The sequence below is a fragment of the Salvelinus alpinus genome, chromosome 4 (assembly GCF_045679555.1).
Source record: "Salvelinus alpinus chromosome 4, SLU_Salpinus.1, whole genome shotgun sequence".
NCBI lineage: Eukaryota > Metazoa > Chordata > Actinopteri > Salmoniformes > Salmonidae > Salvelinus > Salvelinus alpinus.
In genome coordinates this window covers 28,570,014-28,582,158 of record NC_092089.1, presented here as the reverse complement: position 1 = coordinate 28,582,158, position 12,145 = coordinate 28,570,014, and the positions used below count along the sequence as shown (strand labels likewise).

At 41.0% G+C, this 12,145-nt stretch overlaps 1 long non-coding RNA gene across 1 annotated transcript; it reads left to right on the top strand.

Moving 5' to 3' along the window:
• The first annotated feature begins 4,041 nt into the window (after positions 1-4,041).
• Positions 4,042-4,877, top strand: LOC139572463 (uncharacterized). Its single transcript, XR_011674418.1, has 3 exons — positions 4,042-4,249; positions 4,537-4,564; positions 4,751-4,877. It is a non-coding gene; the product is annotated as an uncharacterized lncRNA (long non-coding RNA).
• The last annotated feature ends 7,268 nt before the right edge of the window (positions 4,878-12,145 follow it).

The window sequence follows — 12,145 nt, the reverse complement described above, 5'->3', positions numbered from 1 at the left end:
TCTCTAGTGTTTGACTCCTGACTACTGCCTGCTGTGCTCCAGGCCTACTCCTGCCAGTACCATTCTCCTGGCCTGTCTCTTCTCCTGTCGTCCCTGCCTTACTACGTTAGAGTCAAGGAGTGAGCATTGACATGGCATGGGCACAACTTTCCATATACCCCACTGCTCTCACTATAGAGATACATGTTTAATAGGATCTCTGGGGCTCTGACACTCTGGGTGGTGTTCCACAGTCCTGACATACTGTAAGAGGACACTAACCTTGGATCATGTCTTATTTTAGGGTCATTTAGTAACCATTTCTACTGAGGTTTGTTTATAAAGAAACAGCCTGTGTGTGAGTGTGAAGTATTTCTCTGAGCTGTGGTCCACAACCAGACATGTTTGTTTTTGTTGCTTTTACTATCATGAGGCACACGCCCGCACTAGCTGCTGCAATATCATGCCTCCAGAGAGCGGGAAAAGATTATGGAGCTTCAAACTTTAGTAGCCTACTTTACAACTTGAGGCCTGCTATACTTTCACTTGGGTTAGTCACGTCATACATCACAGACACGTACACCAAAGAAACTTGACTACGAGTCAGGGTTGCCAGGTCTAACTAAAATGTCTAGCACAATGACCACTCAAAACCCACCCAAAAGGCATTTTTTTTGTTCACAGCAATTGGAGTTGCCACATGTATACAATAAACCATTTTTCCATTACGTTATCGAGCCAATTAAGAAATATCGCCGTAACTTGTAACGACATTAGAAGAAAAATTTGATTTCCATCAAAATAATAATTATTGCCAACTGTGACATGACGGGATAAACTAATTTGAATATGTAGCAAGGGAAAATAAAATTTGACCTTATTAAACTCGCCAGATCCTTTTCCATCAATGGATATCAATATAACTTGTTTGACTGCTATGATTAAGCAATAACGCATGAAGGGGGTATGGTATATGGCCAATATACCACGGCTAAGGGCTGTTCTTAAAACCTCTTTGGGCTAGGGGGCAGTATTTTCACGTCCGAATGAAAAGCGTGCGCAAAGTGAACTGCCTCCTACTCAGGCCCAGAAGCTATGATATGCATATTATTAGTATTGAAAACACTCTGAAGTTTCTAAAACTGTTTGAATAATGTCTGTGAGTATAACAGAACTGATTTGGTAGGCGAAACCCCGAGCACAATCCATCCAGGGTAAATAAAGTTTGAGGTCAATCCGTTTTCCATACATTTCTATGGTAAGCCCTTTTTAATAGGAATCTGCTTGCAGTTCCTATGGCTTCCACTAGATGTCAACAGTCTTTAGAAATTGGTTGATGTTTTTCTTTTGAGAAATGAAGAAGTAGCCCTGTTATTTCCAAGTGTCACTCAGATGGACTCAAGTCTTTTGGTGCGCGCGACCTGAAACACGCTTCACTTTGTTTTCGTCCGGTATTGAACACAGTATATCCCATCTTAAATTTGATCGATTATTTACGTTTTAGGATACCTAAGGTTGGATTAGGAACGTTGTTTGAAATGTTTAGACCAAGTTTACAAGTAACTTATTAGATGCTTTCTAGTCATGTTGGGTGAGTTGGAACCAGTGTATTTTCTGAATCAAACGCACCAAATAAATGGACATTTTGGGGATATAAAGAAGGAATTCATCGAACAAAAGGACCATTTGTGATGTTTCTGGGACATTTTGGAGTGCCAACAGAAGATCTTCAAAGGTAAGGCATGAATTATATCGTTATTTCTGACTTTTGTGTCGCACCTGGCTGGTTGAAATATGATTTTCATGTGTTTGTATGCGGGGCGCTGTCCTCAGATAACTGCATGGTCTGCTTTCGCCGTAAAGCCTTTTTGAAATCTGACACTGCGGCTGGATTAACAAGAAGTTAAGCTTTATTTTGATGTATTACACATGTATGTTTAGTGAATTTTTATTATGAGTATTTCTGTTTTTGAATTTGGGGCATTGCAATTTCACTGGATGTTGTTAAATCAATCCCGTTACCGGGATTTGAGCGGGAATGGGGGTGAAGGGATCCCTAAGAGGTTTTATGTATGACGCAACGCAGAGTGCCTGGATACAGCCATTTGCTGTGGCATTTTGGCCATATACCACAACCCCCCCAGGGTTCCTTATTGCTATTATAAACTGGTTACCAACGTAAAAAAAAAAACTGTCATACCCATGGTGTATGGTCTGATATACCAGGGCTTTCAGCCAATCAGCATTCAGGGCTTGAACCCAGTTTATAATTGTAAATAAATCCCTTTTGCGCATGTGCATAACTATAGATAAATCCGACAGGATAGTTTGAGTGATGAAAGTTGAACAGAGGTTCTCGAAATCTCTGAGCAAGAAACACTTGGACAAGCTCAAAAAAACGAATGTTAGGCTATTTTATGGCAATTGTGCCATTATTATGTGCCATGTGTTAAGACTACAAACAGTTATAAATGGCTCATTTCAATAGGCATAGGCCACAGACTAAGATCTGGGTTTAAGATTGTAATTCAACTTTGTCATGGTTTTCTTAGATGCAGGTAGCCTATAAACACAAATGCTTTGTCTGTAAATTATGACTTAGTGTTGGAGTGTGCCCATGGTAATCTGTAAATAAAAAAAACAAGAAAATGTTGCCATCTGGTTTGTTTAATATAGGGAATTTGAAATGATTTATACTTTTACTTTCAATACTTAAGTATCAAAAGTAAATATAATTGCTAAAATATACTTAAGTATTGAAAGTAAATGTAATTGCTAATATATTAAAACCAAATACTTTTAGACTTTTACTCAAGTAGTATTTTACTAGGTAACTTTCACTTTTACTTGAGCAATTTTCTATTAAGGTAAATTAACTTTTACTCAAGTATAACAATTGGGTACTTTTTCCACCACTGTACATTCGTGGTGCAACATAGAACTCGCAATCTGCCAATACATTGGGTGTGCTCACATTGTAAACTTCGTAACGTTACATGTATATTACACACTTTTTGAATTGTATCAGATTTTATCAACGTATTTGTATAAACGTGATGATATGGGTTTTAAAGTATATGTTAGGACCCCCATACTGCCGGTATTTCATAAATTGGGAGGAACGTGCCTTTTTTGTAACTGACCATTCATTCCATTTTAAAACAATAGATAACGCATCCATACTAGACACGATCGCCTAGCCATTGAATGGGGCGAAATAGGCTCCTCCACGTAGGCTGATTTGTGCCTTACAGTAGCAGGTACCATGCTAGTACCAAGCAAGCAAATCGACGTCTATGGGGGGAATCCCCATCAGCCGGTCCAAACAAGCATGATCCGGTTTAAAAGCCAAGGTGCACCTTCTTATGGGTGGAGAGTGGAGACAGTTACAGTATATAGGCGTAGTGGAGCATATGAGAGGAACTCAGACACAATTTAAGCATATTGATGGTATGTTTGATCACTTTCCCCAATCTCCTCCCAACACAAAAACACTCCAATTCCACAAACAATTTAGTCTGCTGTTCACTTTTTTTTTTACATGCTGCATGTCTCCAACAATGCATAGACACATTGTGCCTGTGCTGTGTGTGGTGAGATTTCCTGCTTTAATTTAGCTTTCGCAATAGCTTAACTTGATGCAACACTGACAAAATGAAATGTTGTGATTGATGGAGTAAACTTGTAACTGAGTTCTCTCTTTTTCACAGTCCTAGTGGGGTGTCTGCTACCTGTTGTAGACACTCACAACATTAACTGTAAGGTGATCCAACATCCTAACTATACAACGACCTATGACCTCCATGAACTACCTGAATCTCCGCCTTTGGCCAATTGTGAGACCCAGTGGTTGGATGAAAACATGAGTGACAGCAGAAGCTACCAACAATATGACGACTCATTAAGGAGTGGTAAAATGTTCAAGTAATTGAAAGCCTGGTTCTAAAGAGCTTCAGCCTTCTGCTCCAGCAAAGCATAAACATAGCCCACCTGATTCAACTAATCATGTTCTTGATAAGCAATGCAGTGTGTTAGTGCTGAGCTTGAACAAAAGTAGTTCTTTAGGACCAGGAGTTGGGAAACACTGAACTACAGTACATTATGTTAAACCTCTGACTTATGTTGTCTCTTTTACTTTATTTAGATGACTGTTCTTGCCAATAACAAAGAGATGGACAAAAACCGTACTTTGGCTCGGACCAGTCACTACATCACTATCTGAGGCTGCCTGGACAGACTGACCTACTCAGTGGACTGCACACAGGCTGTGGTATGTTACTGTTACTGATGTGGTTATTCTAGTGTGTCTGTTGGATCTGATGAAGCACGGACATGGTTTAAGATACACCAATAAGATCACGTATGTGTCTGTCTATGTCGTAGTGTGTCTACACCCCAGTTTTTAACATGTTACCTACTTTATCAGGAAGGACGGGGGTGGGAGGGATATGTCATGTGAGTGTTGGTATAAATCCTGACATGTCAATCAGAACATGTGAGAAAGAATGTCTCTTTCTCTCTCTGTCCTCTTTTCAACCAGTTTTTTCTCTCTTACAGACACCATTTTGGGAGGTGCAGTGCCTCAGTGAGTAAACACACACACACACACACACACACTAAGAACAAAGCTGCTAGAGGCTGTTGTATGAATGAGTGACAGGATGTGACAGGGGAAGTTTGTCACAGTTGACAGACAGTATTAGCAGCAGTACTTTTATTATGGTGTGGCAGACAAATGACTGATTCATCTCTTTTATTTTGTGTTCTTCAGCTAACTGCAGTAATGGACCTTACAAACCTGCCACCAATCTCCACAGTAATGACCATGTCCCAATCAATCAAGGTTAGAGTAATACAGTTTCACCTTTTCATTCTGACACTGCTTGTTTTACTGTAGCCAATCTGATTGCTTGTTTTGAACTCAGTTCAAAGAAAAGACCCAGCTCTTTCACTCTATTGGACTGTCCTGGGGAAACAGGAAGATATAACAGTTCACGTTATGTAGGAGTACAATTACACACATGGATAACATATAGAGGTATAAGATAGGTGAACAGTATAATTACATTTACATTTAAGTCATTTAGCAAACGCTCTTATCCAGAGTGACTTACAAATTGGTGTATTCACCTTATGATATCCAGTGGAACAACCATTTTACAATAGTGCATCTAACTCTTTTAAGGGGGGGGGGGTTAGAAGGATTACTTTGTCCTATCCTGGGTATTCCTTGGAGAGGTGGGGTTTCAGGTGTCTTCGGAAGGTGGTGATTGACTCCGCTGACCTGGCGTCGTGAGGGAGTTTGTTCCACCATTGGGGTACCAGAGCAGACATAGACATAATAACATACATGTCAGACAGAGTGGCGCCTAAAAGCAATTGGACACTAGACATATGGTCTGACCATTCCATTACAAACATACATGTCAGACAGAGTGGCGCCTAGAGGTAATTGGACACACTGGGATAGAGGGTCCGGCCACTATTATAAACAAATTGAAAGCAGATGGTGGTGAATGACTTCATAGGGGACGGACAATTCTATGTGTGTATAAATAGAGTAGCTGGAGTTCTGAGAAAGTGTGTGTTCCGCGGACATTCCAGATTGTGATACAATTTGTATTAAAAATCATATTTGAGTTCACAAAGTTCTTGTAAGAGTTATATTTGAAGTGATTTTCTACGACATAATTGGCGAGCTTGCCAGGAGTGACAGGGACGGAGACGTTCTTGGCTGACGGGTTCTTTGGACAATCTAACAAACAGAGGTGGCCACCCAACTATATACGGTAAGCAAGTTCTTACAATAGTTGAAATGTTTGTGTAGATTGCTTCAGAGTCCTGTCTCAGCGGGAGGAATGTCATGTAGGTCTCTCTCTCAAATTTCCTAAAAACGATAAAAACGAAAGAACTTTTGAATTCAAATAAATGTGCATGCATGTGTGAGTTTGGGTTTTGTATGAATGCGCATGTCTAGAGATTGAGTGAACTGGAACTGTGAACTTTGCTTGTGTCGGGTGTTTGGCTGGGGGGAGCGGGCATTTGTTCTGGTTGGACTGCTCGAGACAGGTTCATGTGTCTGGTTTGATTGGGGGAGTTGTTCCGTCTGATTCTGCTTGGCCGGGTTCGACCGTATCAGGATCTGTTTTGGGATGTGCGTAAACACACCTCAGTCAACCTGAGCGGGCGACTCGTGTCGGGTGTGTGTGATTCGGACTGCCCCTCTCATCGGACCATTCATTTTGAGCAGCCTTGTGTGGACTGATCGGCGCGACTGTTTGTACTCTCTAGTTGAGCGGCTGGGCTCAGGCGCAGGGCTACAACTAGCAGCCCATACGGTCAAAACAGATAATGTAGGTAGAAAATCCTGTGATACCTCTTCAATAAAATTAGTAGAAGGAATGCTTGGACAGGTTACTTATGAATAACGGCTCTAGAGATAACAGAGAACTGCATAAATAAGTAGTTAGGAAGCCACCATACTGCTCTTTAAAAAAGGAACATTTTTAAAAAGGTCTGCTTGGGTGGGATATTCACGTCGCGGCAGAAGGGTCTGTTGGTGAATATTTAGTAGTTAAATAAATATTTCATGGTTACCGCTTTGAAAGAAGGACTGAACGGGTGAAATATTTAGAAGGCAGGGAAAACGTTAGCCCGATTGTGCGGCGTTCAACTGCAAAAGTAGCTTATACGGTCAAAGCATAAATCAGTAGGTTGTAGGAAAACGTTAGCCCGATTGTGCGGCGTTCAACTGCAAAAGTAGCTTATATGGTCAAAGCATAAATCAGTAGGTTGTAGGAAAACGTTAGCCCGATTGTGCGGCGTTCAACTGCAAAAGTAGCTTATACGGTCAAAGCATAAATCAGTAGGTTGTAGGAAAACGTTGGCCCGATTGTGCGGCGTTCAACTGCAAAAGTAACTTATACGGTCAAAACATAAATCAGTAGTTAAATAAATATTCATAGTTTCCGCTCTGAAAGGAGGACTGTACGGGTGAAATATGTAGGTGCAGGAAAACGTTGGCCCGATTGTGCGGCGTTCAAATGCAAAAGAAATCCTGCGAATAAAAAAACCGCTCTGTCTAGCTAACAGGGTTTTGTAATTCAGTAGGTCACGCCACAATACTACTCTAATAATAGAAGAAAAGATCAGTATTGGGGGGGGTGAATAGGATATGAAGACTAGCTGATCCGATTAGACAGTAGTCTCGTCATATTGTAGAAATCTTAGCAGTCTAGGCTTATGTAGGAGGAAGTGAATTAAGTCAATAAAGAAAGACTAAGTTGTTTTGAGGTAAAAACAAAGGGATTGAATGAACCGGTGAAAAATAAGAAGGATGAATGAGAATGTTGTAAGAAATGAGTGGATCTGTGTAAAAATAGAACATTAGTGAAGACAAGTTGTGTGTGTGTAGGCAGAACGTCCAGAAGAGGGAGCTCGCAGCCTTCCTGTGAATAGAGTAGAACGTTGAGGAGTGGTGCTGTTAACTGCTATTAGGCAGAGGGAACGAAATTAAGAAACATCGAAGTAAAATAAGTTGTAATCAAGGATAAAAACACTGATGTGATAAAGTAATAAGCGACCATAGTAGAATTACTAAAAAAGGTGTCAAAACAAAGAATAAATAAAAATACTTAAAAAGGCGTTAACCGAATAGTATAAATACGGATAGAAAAGTGTGAAACAAAACAGAAAGTAGGAGCGCCAATATATTCAAATTATACTATAAAGTTAATAATGAATCTAGGTTGGGTAAGATAAATAGTGGAATCCAGGACACATTAAGAATTCGCGTACGGTGTAACAAAGAAAGAGGAAAAAAACAGGCCGTCAGACACTCTGTGTCTACAGAAGCTACGGTCTAAAAATAGCCTGATGAGTAGACAGTGGTGCAAAATCGAGTGACCAGGATAAAAAGGAGACAAGGGGAGGCTTGCTACACTAATCAATTGAATTTAGGATCAAGCAATAAGGAACATGAAGTAGAGGTAAGAAAGTATAAACAATATAAATAAATAAAGATAAAGATATGGTATTAAAAAGAAATCATAAAATTGATTAGAACTATAATAAAATGAATAGAACACCAGTAGAGATCTTAGGGGCAAGGCATCCCTTGAGTAAAAAAGAAATAATAAAAACTTCAATAAAATGGGAGAAACGCACAAGAAAACTAAATACCAAATGGCCAGCGGTGGGAACGTTGGATGTCTCGGTGTGTGAGGAAATGGAGACACTAATAAAGAACCACAAACCAAATGACAAGAAACAAAAAAGAAGAAATAAACGAGAAAGAGAAAATGAAATACTAAAAATGTTCAAAGAAGAAGGATCTGGTTTGTTAAAAAGCATGAAAAAGGCAAGAGAAATGCTGAAGAAAGATGACAAAACAATGAAAATGAAAAATGAATGGATGCCTAACCCCCCACCTTATTTCAATGGACAATTTCCAATGATAAAGGGTCATTTGGATATACTAGGCGAAATAGACTTAACAGAAGGAGAAGAAAGGGCTGAGCCTGAAGCAGCATGTGCATCATCTTATTCAGCAGACAAGGACCAGAGAAAGACTACAAGAGATTCTAGGATTGAGGGAGATGGCTTCAATTGTTATGGGGGTTTAAGAAAGGCTCTGGCAGCATTAGAAACAGCAAGAGTAGATAAGGAGTTATCAGAAGAAGAAGAGGAAGATAGTGATAGACAATATAGGGACAGACTGGAAGAAGAGGGTCAATTACTTGGACAAAAAATAGATAAGGAATTGGGACTATTAAAGTCAAACCTAGAAGAAAGCAAGAGAAGACTAGATAAACAAGAAAAAGCTCGGGCCCGCAGCACCAATAAGGACATAACCGATGAGTTGGTGGAAAACTACCCCAGGGCTCGTAGAGAAGGGTCAAGAAAAGAATCTGGCTTTTATGGAAAACAATGTCCGATTCTGATAAAAGGCAATCAGGGACATTATACGCCATGGGCTACACAGGATTTGGAGGGTTTGGTTGTCTGTCTACCTGATTTACATGAAGGGGCAGGTAAATGGATCAGAACATTTGAAGAACATACAGTGGGGAAATTGCTGGCGGTGGGGGACATAAGGGCACTACTGGCCAGGGTGACGAGCATGCATACTATGGGAGAGATCATGCAGGACGGTGGCATCGATGGTACAGATGGGGGAGTGATAAATGATGGATTACTGTTCGACAGATACAGACCAGCCATCTGGCGTGCTTTAAGAGAAACATATCCAACAAAAGTGGATCCCAAAGCACTAAGAGGTGGAATTATCGGGGACACAGAAAACCCAGCTACCTACCTACATGGACAGCTGAAAAGGTGGAGGATGGAAACAGAGCAAGACCCTGAGGGCAATGACCTAATGACAACTATGTTCCGAAATTCAATAATAGAAGCCATGCCCCAGCCAGTAAGGAGAAGGCTGGAGGATGTGGTGGGACTTACTTCAAAACCTTACAGGGAATTCTGTGACTACGTGGTCCATGCAGTAGAGAAACACAGAAAAGATGAACAGAGACAGATAGATCAAGGCAAAGACATTCAGAGAAGACTGACCCTGCTGCAGTTGGATGAGCTAACCAACAAAGGGAAGAAGAAAGTCCAGGCTGTCGTCACTACCCCTGGGCCAGAGATGGGAACAATGGCTGCTGTCTCCCCAGGAGAGCCACAGCTGTTCGGCCCTGGTCGGGCTCAAGTGTTACCTGCACCGCCAGTAGTAAATGTGTACACACAGCCCCCGATTTGGAATGGGGGGAAAAAACAACAGAAAACTGTACAATTTGATAAAGGCAAGGGATCTGTAGACTCTCGAGGGCCACCAGGCACCTGTTGGGGATGTAGGCAAACAGGACACAACAGGCGAGAGTGCCCTACACGCCCATGGCAGAATCGGACTGAGGGAAATAGAAATAGTAGATCGCCACCGACGAATAATACCCCAAACTTCCAACAAAATCAGAATGGTTGGAATCAAAATAATGATTGGCGAGGCAACCCTAACCAACCTTCAGGTCCTGTGAACACATGGTCAGGGCCTAATCAACAAAACTAGGGATGCCCAGGGAATCCCAAAGGGGAGGGTCAGTTTCCAATAATAACAACAAGGGCTGATCAAGAACCTATACTGCAGGTTCAAATAGAAAACAGAGGTACACCCATGATGATAGATACTGGAGCTACTTACACATGTGTGAGTCCAAATTATGCCTCTCATCTCCCCATGTCTGGTAAATATGCCAAAACAATAGGATTCTCGGGAAATACGCAGTTAATTCCAATGACCGCTCCAGTTCGGCTAACGACTGATGGTAAATCAGTCACAATTCCAATTTTAGTGTCAGATCGAACACCAGTTAATCTATTAGGAAGAGACGCACTATGCAAGTTGGGCTTACAAATTAAATGTTCTCCTGATGGAGTAATAATTGAAAAAACAGGATTACAATTACCAGTGATGGGTACAAAAGGAACAGCTAATGTATATTGGCTAGGAGGCATTGAAGCAGATGTGGATAGAACTGTCAGGAAATGGGGTAAATTCATCCAGGCCCAAATACCTAAAGCAGTTAGAGCTAAATCTGAATATCATTGCACAATGCAATTTGACCCACATCTGGACCCATTGCTTGAACAACTTTGGGTTATGGGGGCATATGGAAGGAAAGCACCAATAATGTCTCAAATTATAGTTATTGGAAAGCAGGGAGCCGCAATGGATGTGATGGATGGAGACGGGTCTGAATTTGTGAAGACATGGTTCAATGTCTCTGACTCTGTTCCTCACATTACTTTACTGGTAAATCAGGGTTATACATCTAAAGATCTAGGATCGATGATGAAGGAAGTTGGGAAACAGAAGTGGGATAAAACTGACAATCCACTAATCTTTCATTCAAAGGATAAATCATTCATCAAAATAGTTACCACTACTATGTTGATTGGTGATCCAAGGGAGGTAGAGGTTAGTGCAGGCCAGCAGGTAGTGTTAGGTGAAGGAATAGGATTAATCAGTGAACTTAGAGCAGAAATGGAGAAAACCATACCAACTGAGGTATGGTCGCAACACGATACAGACGTAGGACTAGTTAAATCTGCTAGTCCCGTTTCTGTCAAAATAAAACCTAATGCCAAACTTCCATGGAAAACCCAGTATCCTATGAAGCCTGAGGCTGAAGAAGGAATAAGATTGACAATAGAAGGACTGCTCAGGGCAGGAGTATTGATAGAGATGCCCAGTGATTGCAATACACCCTTGCTACCTGTTCTTAAAGCCGATGGTAAAAAATGGAGACTGGTCCATGATCTAAGAGCTGTTAACGATATAGTGCAGGATTGTCCTGCTGAAGTCCCAAACCCTCACACTCTGCTGACCAATGTTCCCCCGGAGGCCAAATACTTCACGGTTATTGACCTATGTGGAGCGTTTTTTAGTATACCCCTGGCGGAGGAGTGCAGACATTTGTTTGCATTTAGATATAGGGGCAAAACTTTGTCTTATACTAGGACCCCACAGGGTTTTAAGGATAGTCCACATTTTTTCAATCAGATATTGAGAGCAGACCTGGAAGAATTAATGTTAGATGGCACACTGATCCAATATGTGGATGACCTGTTGATCTGTGCCTCAACTTTGGAACAATGTCATTCTGACTCACTAAAAGTACTGCAACGCTTAGCAGAAGGAGGACACAAAGTCTCTAAAACAAAACTACAGTACTGTCAACCTCAGGTTGAGTACTTAGGCAGAACAATAGCTCATGGAACTAAAGCAATAGCTCCTGGACAGCTAGAGGGTATTAGCAAAGCACCGTTACCACAAACGGTAGCTCAAATGATGACCTTTTTGGGAATGACAGGATTTAGTTCTGATTGGATAGAAGAGTATGTAGTTAAAACAGCTCCTCTGAGAGAAATAATGAAAGAAGCTGGACAGCTTAATCTAAGAGCAAGACTAGATTGGAACACTGATGCGTTGGTTGCATTTGAAACACTTAAAACAGAAATGCAAACAGCACCAGCTCTAGCCACCCCAGATTACACTAAACCATTCTTGTTATACGTCGCAAACAGGTGCAACAATTATGCAGCAGCTGTTCTTATGCAAGAAACTTGTAGTGGTAGGAAGAAACAACCTATTGCTTATTATAGC